Source organism: Neovison vison, chromosome 1, assembly GCF_020171115.1.
Source record: "Neovison vison isolate M4711 chromosome 1, ASM_NN_V1, whole genome shotgun sequence".
NCBI lineage: Eukaryota > Metazoa > Chordata > Mammalia > Carnivora > Mustelidae > Neogale > Neogale vison.
Window position 1 is genome coordinate 164,479,907 of NC_058091.1, and position 8,790 is coordinate 164,488,696.

Here is an 8,790-nt window from a genome sequence, read left to right on the forward strand (position 1 = left end):
AATCAATCAATAAATAAAATATATAAACAAAAATAGAATAAAATGCAATGAAAGGAAGCCAAATATGAAGGATATATGTATAAAATGTATATATAAAAATGAAAATTTTTAAGTCTTAAAAATAGTTGATAAAATAAGAAACTTACTGGAAAGGGAAAAAAGAAAAAGGAAATTTTAAATGGAAAGACTAAAGAATCATAAGTGACCTCAAATTCTATATACTGTTTTCCCCTGGGGTGGGAGTTGTTCAATTCTGAGTGATCAATAAACCTGGTATTCACCTGATGATCCTAATGATTTTCTGTGCAAGGATCTTGCTGCACTGATTCTCAGGTGTCTTGGTTTTATAGGAACAAAATTGAATACAGTGAAGCAAAACCAAAAATAAGGAATATATCTACAAAATTTAAATATAAAAATTAAAATTAAAAAATATTTAAGAAGATTTGATAAAATAGTTGAAAATAAAGAAAAAGAAAATATTAAACTGAAAGATTAAAGAATCATGAGGGGAAAAAAAACCCTGAATTTGTATATACTATTTTCTCCTAGAACAAGACTTTATCAGTCTTGTTTATCAGACCCATAAACTTGGTATTAGCCTGAGGAAGATTAGCTGGTCTTCTTGGGGAGGCACCAATTCTCAGATGTCTTTACCTGAGCTGAGTTACACCGCCCTGGCCAAAGGATTGGGCTCAGTGTAACCTGCTTTAAATTTCTCTGTGTGGCTTTTGTTCCCTGAAGACTTTCTCCACTGCTTTAGAGGATGAAAATAAAAAGGGAAGTGCCCCAATCTCCAGCCCTGGAGCTGAAAGATCACGACCCTCACTCTTCAGTGTGCCCTCAGGGAAAATCAGCCAAACACTTTGATGTGTACCAAACTCTGCAGACTTCTGCAAAGTGCACCAGCACCAATCATCTCTTGGGAAGGAGGGAAGTTCTCATCAGTGTTCTACCACTGGCTGGGACCCTGCTTGGAGAGCAGTTGCCATTTGTGATCCTACATGGCTCTTCCCAGGAGAGGGACATTTCACCACAATTCTGCCACATGCTGGGCCCCTTCCTGGAGAGGGGTCACTCAATTGTGCCCAGTTCCTGATTTATGGCAACTCAGAGCTGAGACCCCATTCCTGGTCTTGCTGCTTATGGCCATCTTCCCCATCCCGGTGCTTAGGAACTCTGCCAACTCAGGCATGCCCATTCTTTTTGTGACCCAGGGTATCCTGAGATCACACTGTCCCATCTTGGATTCTGTCCCAGTTGGCCAACTGAGAATGTTTCAGGCAGGAAGTCCTTCACAAAAGCAGACTTCTAGAAGTTCCAATTTTGTGTTCTGATGATATATAACTTTCCAATAGCTGCAGAGGCTTCCTGCCCCCCACCCCATGGCTTCCTATTTATCTCCTCATATTTACTTCTCCAAACCTCCCACCTTGCAAAAACTGGTTACTTTCCTATTTATAGAATTGTTACAATTCTTTTCTTATATTTCAGGTTGAATTCACAGGTGTTCAGAATTATATGAGAGATATCTAGCTGAACTCGGGAGACCAGATGAAACAAGGTCTCGCTACTCTTCTGCCATCTTCTCTCCTTTTGATGTAATTTGTTTTGTAACAAGTAAATTCAGTGTAGAAATACGTAAAATTAAAAAAAATTAAAAAAAATAAAGACGTAAAATTATTATTTACATCTGAATAACATTTCCTGTAGATTTATATATGTAATATGTTTGTAAATTCTGAAACTAAATTCCCCAAATTTTCAACATAAAAGAATGGGAGAGGATGGAAAACAAAAGTAAAATATAACATATTTCATTTTAAGGAAAGAGAAGTGTGTGTGTATAAAAAATGCAAGTTAATACATGCTTTTCTGATGCCATGCCAAATAAAATTATAAACAAATGGACTTCTGAAATCATAAAAAGTAATAGTAGGTAGGCAATATAAATTCAATTATTCAAACAAAAGGAAACATGCTTGTTAAAATGGAAAGAAAGATACTGTGTAAATAAAAATGAAATCACAATACACATAGAAAACAGTCAAAATATGTGGAACCACACAAAAATGGATTAAATTTGAAAGTTATCAGAGTCATACTGAGTAAATAAATACAATCTAAATATGCATTATTTATATTACCCTGAACTGAATAAGTCAGTCAGAGAAAGACAAATACCATTATGATTTCACTCATATGTGGAATTTATGAAATGAAACTGATGAACATAGGAGAGGGGGGAAAAACGAGAGAGGGAGGCAAACCATAAGGTACTCTTAAGTATAGAGAACAAACTGAGGGATGATGGAAGGAGCTGGGTGAGTGAGTAGGATCAATGAGTAACTGGCATTTAGGAGTGCACTTGTGTTGACCACTGGGTGCTATATGTAAGTGATGAATCATTAAATTCTACTCCTGAAACCCATATTTCCCTATATGTTAACTAACTGGAATTTTAATAAAAACTTGAAACATGAAAAAAAAATGAGACACCACTACAGTTATTAAGGAGGGCACTTGAGGAGGTGAACTCTGGGTGTTACATGCAACTGATGAATTATCAAACACTAAATCTGAAACTAATGAGGTACTATTTGTTGGTTAATTAAATTTAAATAAAAAACAATAATAATTGGAGGGAGACAAGATGGCTGGGAAGTAGGAGGAGGCACCCTTTCAACATGTACCCTAAAGTGAACTGATTACCTTCCAAAGAACTCCAATCACCCACGAAATCAGCCTGAGATCAGAATCATACACGTCTGGATCTCTACTGGAGCAGAAGACGCCAGTGGGCAGGTAGAGCGGAGTGGGAAAGTCAGACTGATGGACTGATATCGGAAGATAAACAAAAGGGGGAGGGAGCCACCAGAGGCGACCCATTGGAAAGTAATATCCCAATACAAGAGTGCCCTGTGCCTGGGTACCAGCATTAACTTGGGAGTCTGGTAGAAAGCACTCAAAAAGAGCAAAGGATCACCAGGAGGATTGTGGGAATTGTGGGAATTGTGGGAATCAGGGTGTTTGGGTCAGGGGCTTAAGTCCCCAAACCCAGGACAGCCACCCCTGGCACAGAGCCAGAGAGAGTGTGTCAGAGAAACCAGGTCTTGGTCCCTGAACCACCAGCACACCTGAGAGCACGTGGGGTCTGGCTCCCCTTGACGGACTGGGAGCCTCGCCAGCCAACAGATGCACAGCCTTTTTGCAGTCCCCACTCGAGTGCCCTGCCATGCCGTCAGACTCCACATCGCGCCCCGTGCCTTCCCTGAGAGAGGTGCGGACAGGCGCGAGCCCAGAGCTCTCAACACAGAAAGACCAGGCACTCCCAGCCCGGCTGCGGGAAAATCTCAGGGTGTGATCGCTGCTTGGAACTTCTCTGGCAGTCTGGAGCTGCCCAGACAGCCTCCACTGCCGTGGTTTGGGGTACAAGCAAAAAATCCTGAGTCCCCAGCGACCGCGACTGGGAACCTGCTCTGCCAGCGGCCAAGAGGGGATTTATTTGGGCTCAGCAGCCAGATTGAGGCTTCTCTCTGAGAGGAAGGTCAGGGTGCAGTTTGCTTTCCTCTAAACCTACAAAAACCAACAAAAGCGGTCAGGTGAGAGAGAAAAACAAAAGGGAACAAATATAAAAACCTCCAGAGAACAAAAGCCTGAAAAAACCAGTTTCCTCAGAGCACACCCACTTGAGGGCGGGCAGGAGGATTTAACTGAAAGAACATCATTGACTGAAAACCCATGTGGCAGGCCCCTCCCCCAGAAAACCAACCAGGAAAGGAAAAAAAAAAAAAGACAAGAGAAAAACTACCACTACTTCATAGGATAATTTCTATTATTAATTCATTCCCAATATTCTGGCTCATTTTTATATAGATAATTTTTTATTATTATATAGATAATTTTTAACCTATTTACCATCACAAAGAGATGTCCAGTACATCAAATTCCATAATAACCATTTAACCTGAACTTTTTGATACATACACCTGTTTTCCTTTTGCATTTCTATTTTTTTAATTTCTTTTTTTGATCTATTTCATTTTTTTTAATTTATTTTTTATTTTCAGCATAAGAGTATTCATTATTTTTGCACCACACCCAGTTCTCCATGCAATTCGTGCCCTCTATAATACCCACCACCTGGTACCCCGACCTCCCAACCCCCTCCCCTTCAAAATCCTCAGATTGCTTTGCAGAGTCCATAGTTTCTCATGGTTCACCTTCCCTTCCAATTTCCCCCAACTCCCTTCTCCTCTCTATCTCCCCATGTCCTCCATGCTATTTGTTACGCTCCAAAAATAAGTGAAACGATATAATACTTGATTCTCTCTGCTTTACTTATTTCACTCAGCATAATCTCTTCCAGTCCCGTCCATGTTGCTACAAAAGTTCGGTATTTGTCCTTTCTGATGGAGGAATAATACTCCATAGTGTATACGGACCACATCTTCCTTATCCAGTCATCCATTGAAGGGCATCTTAGTTCTTTCCACAGTTTGGCGACTGTGGCCAATGCTGCTATAAACATTGGGGTACATATGGACTTTCTTCTCACTACATCCATACCGTTGGGGTAAATACACAGTACTGCAATGGCAGGGTCATAGGGAAGCTCTATTTTTAATTTCTTGAGGAATCTCCACACTGTTCTCCAAAGAGGCTGCACCAACTTGCATTCCCACCAACAGTGGAAGAGGGGTTCCCTCAAAAAATGGGCAGAAGATATGGACAGACACTTCTCCAATGAAGACATACAAATGGCTCTCAGACACATGAAAAAATGTTCATCATCACTAGCCATCAGGGAGATTCAAATTAAAACCACACTGAGATATCACCTTACACCAGTTAGAATGGCCAAAATTAGCAAGACAGGAAACAACATGTGTTGGAGGGGATGTGGAGAAAGGGGAACCCTCTTCCACTATTTGTGGGGATGCAAGTTGGTGCAGACTCTTTGGAGAAGTCTGGAGATTCCTCAAGAAATTTAAATAGAACTTCCCTATGACCCTGCCATTACACTACTGAGTATTTACCCCAAAGATACAGAGGTCGTGAGAAGAAGGGCCATCTGTACCCCAATGTTTATAGCAGCAATGGCCATGGTCACCAAACTGTAGAAAGAACCAAGATGCCCTTCAATGGACGAATGGATAAGGAAGGTGTGGTCCATATACACTATGAAGTATTATGTCTCCCTCAGAAATTACGAATATCCAACTTTTGTAGCAACATGGATGGGACTGGAAGAGATTATGCTGAGTGAAATAAGTCAAGCAGAGAGACTCAATTATCATATGGTTTCACTTATTTTGGGAGCTTAACAAATAGCATGGAGGATGTAGGGAGTTAGAGAGGAGAGTGGAGTTGGGGGAAATCGGAAGGGGAGGTGAACCTTTAGAGACTATGCTCTCTGAAAAACAATCTGAGGGTTTTGAAGCGGCGGGGGGTGAGAGGTTGGTGTACCAGGTGGTGGATATTATAGAGGGCACGGATTGCATGGTGCACTGGGTGTGGTAGAAAAACAATGAATACTATTATGCTGAAAATAAATTAAAAAAAAAGAAGGCATGACAACTGAACACAACAAAGAATATTGGGACAATTGGTGAAATCTCAATAAATCTGAGTGAAGACACACACACACAAAAAAAAACAATAATAATAAAAGTAAAAATAAATAAATAAATAAACATTTAAAGAAGATGTGCTTAATATTAAACATCCAAATACCCTTGGCTTTTGGATAAAATAAAGAAATGAGTCATGATTTAGTATTAATTAGATTATAAAACAGGATAATGATTTACAAATGTACTCGAGGAGGAGTTGAATTGAGAAACTTTTCTGAGAAGGTATTGTTTTATTAAGGAAAAATAAAAGCACTCTTGTAAATGTTGGTTTATTCATGTGAATATTGGTAAGTATTGGTTAAAAAAGAACAGGGGTACTCTTTTCTAGAATAATAATAGTAATAAAAATAGTGTCTTTCAAAAGAGATACAAAAGACTTGGAAGACTAGAGAATGCAATGGAAATGGAAAAAGTGTTTGTAGAGGTATGATAAAATAAACCCTAGACGCTTGTTCCAGGCAATGAACATTTCTACTATACAGGGCCCTTTTAAGATTAAATGAGAAATATCCTATAAATCATCATAATAAAACATGAAGTTATAAAGAAAACCAAGTAAGATTTCAGTGAGGTGGCTACTGGTTAAAGTAATTCAAGTTTTTTTAAAGATTTTTATTTATTTATTTATTTTACAGAGATCACAAGTAGGCAGAGAGGCAGGCAGAGTGAGAGAGGAGGAAGCAGGCTTCCTGCTGAGCAGAGCGCCCAATGTGGGGCTCAATCACAGGACCCTGAGTTCATGACCTGAGTCAAAGGCAGAGGCTTAACCCACTGATCCACAGGCACCCCTAAAGTAATTCAAGTTTTAAGAATAATAAATTATAAAATAGAAAGGAAAGAAACCCTTCCAAAAAAGAAATATATAACACAGAATTAAAGGCCCACAAAAAATGTGCAATGTTAGTAGAAAAACAACACCACCCTGCTCAAATGGGCAATAACAAATTTGGATGGCAGTAGCAACATGATAAACATGAGATTTTAGGTTTTACTTAAAATAATTGAACATATTTTTAATACTTCTTAAAATTTCTTTTCAGTGTTCCAGAATTCATTGTTTATGCACCACACTCAGTGCTCCATGCAATATGTGCCCTCTATAATACCCACCACCAGGCTCACCCAACCCCCCAACCCATTTTTATATAATTGAAAACAAGGAAAAACAGAAACATAACAATAAAATCAAATAGGTCAGTACAAATCTTATTTGGCTTGTTTTAATAATTGAAAAACTTAAAACAATACAAATAGGATTTGTATTGACCTGTTTGATTTTATTGTTGTATTTCTGTTTTTCCTTGTTTTCCAATTACACAAAAATGCTACTGTATTAAAAATAAAGTCTCCATCATAAAAGAAAAAAAAAAGCCAAGTAAAAAGGTAGCCTCCACCACTTTTTAAATATCCTCACACAATCATTCATTCATAGAACTTATATGACCAATGAAATCTCAGATACAGGGGAATCTGTATACTTAAAATTGTAACTTTCCAGCCTAAATAGTGGAGAAAAGCACATTTAAAGGAGTTGGGAACTGCTTGTTTACAAGAAGGGCATTCACAGTATCCACTAGTAATGCATTAGTTATTATGACATAATTTTAGATGTTTTTAATCAAATATAATACCCTTTTACTTTTAATAGAAGTATGTCTCATTTATATTTATAAATATATTATAGACATGTAGATATTTTCAGGTTTATAAACATACATATGTATGTGGTTTGTTTTCTGGCAACTTCTTTTTGCTGTTTCTTTTGTTTTTTTTTTTCCAATTTATTTATTTTCAGAAAAACAGTATTCATTATTTTTTCACCACACCCAGTGCTCCATGCAAGCCATGCCCTCTATAATACCCACCACCTGGTACCCCAACCTCCCACCCCCCCGCCACTTCAAACCCCTCAGACTGTTTTTCAGAGTCCATAGTCTCTCATGGTTCACCTCCCCTTCCAATTTACCCAAATTTCCTACTCCTCTCTAACGCCCCTTGTCCTCCATGCTATTGGTTATGCTCCACAAATAAGTGAAACCATATGATAATTGACTCTCTCTGCTTGACTGATTTCACTCAACATAATCTCTTCCAGTCCCGTCCATGTTGCTACAAAAGTTGGGTATTCATCCTTTCTGATGGAGGCATAATACTCCATAGTGTATATGGACCACATCTTCCTTATCCATTTGTCCGTTGAAGGGCATCTTGGTTCTTTCCATAGTTTGGCGACTGTGGCCATTGCTGCTATAAACATTGGGGTACAGATGGCCCTTCTTTTCACAACATCTGTGTCTTTGGGGTAAATACCCAGGAGTGCAATTGCAGGGTCGTAGGGAAGCTCTATTTTTAATTTCTTGAGGAATCTCCACACTGTTCTCCAAAGAGGCTGCACCAACTTGCATTCCCACCAACAGTGGAAGAGGGTTCCCCTTTCTCCACATCCTCTCCAACACATGTTGTTTCCCGTTTTGTTAATTTTGGCCATTCTAACTGGTGTAAGGTGATATCTCAATGTGGTTTTAATTTGAATCTCCCTGAGGGCTAATGATGATGAGCATTTTTTCATGTGTCTGATAGCCATTTGTATGTCTTGATTGGAGAAGTGTCTGTTCAGATCTTCTGCCCATTTTTTGATGTGTTTGTCTGTTTCGTGTGGGTTGAGTTTGAGGAGTTCATTATAGATCCTGGATATCAACCTTTTGTCTGTACTGTCATTTGCAAATATCTTGTCCCATTCCGTGGGTTGCCTCTTTGTTTTTTTGACTGTTTCCTTTGCTGTGCAGAAGCTTTTGATTTTGATGAAGTCCCAGAAGTTTATTTTCGCTTTTGTTTCCTTTGCCTTTGGAGACGTATCTTGAAAGAAGTTGCTGTGGCTGATATCAAAGAGATTACTGCCTATGTTCTCCTCTAAGATTCTGATGGATTCCTGTCTCACGTTGAGGTCTTTTATCCATTTTGAGTTGATCTTTGTGTACGGTGTAAGAGAATGGTCGAGTTTCATTCTTCTACATATAGCTGTCCAGTTTTCCCAGCACCATTTATTGAAGAGACTGTCTTTTTTCCACTGTCGCTGTTTCTTTTTGAAAAAACACCTTTTCCCCCTTTATCTTTTTCTTTATACTTAATTAGGTATTTGAGTGTTTCTGTGATT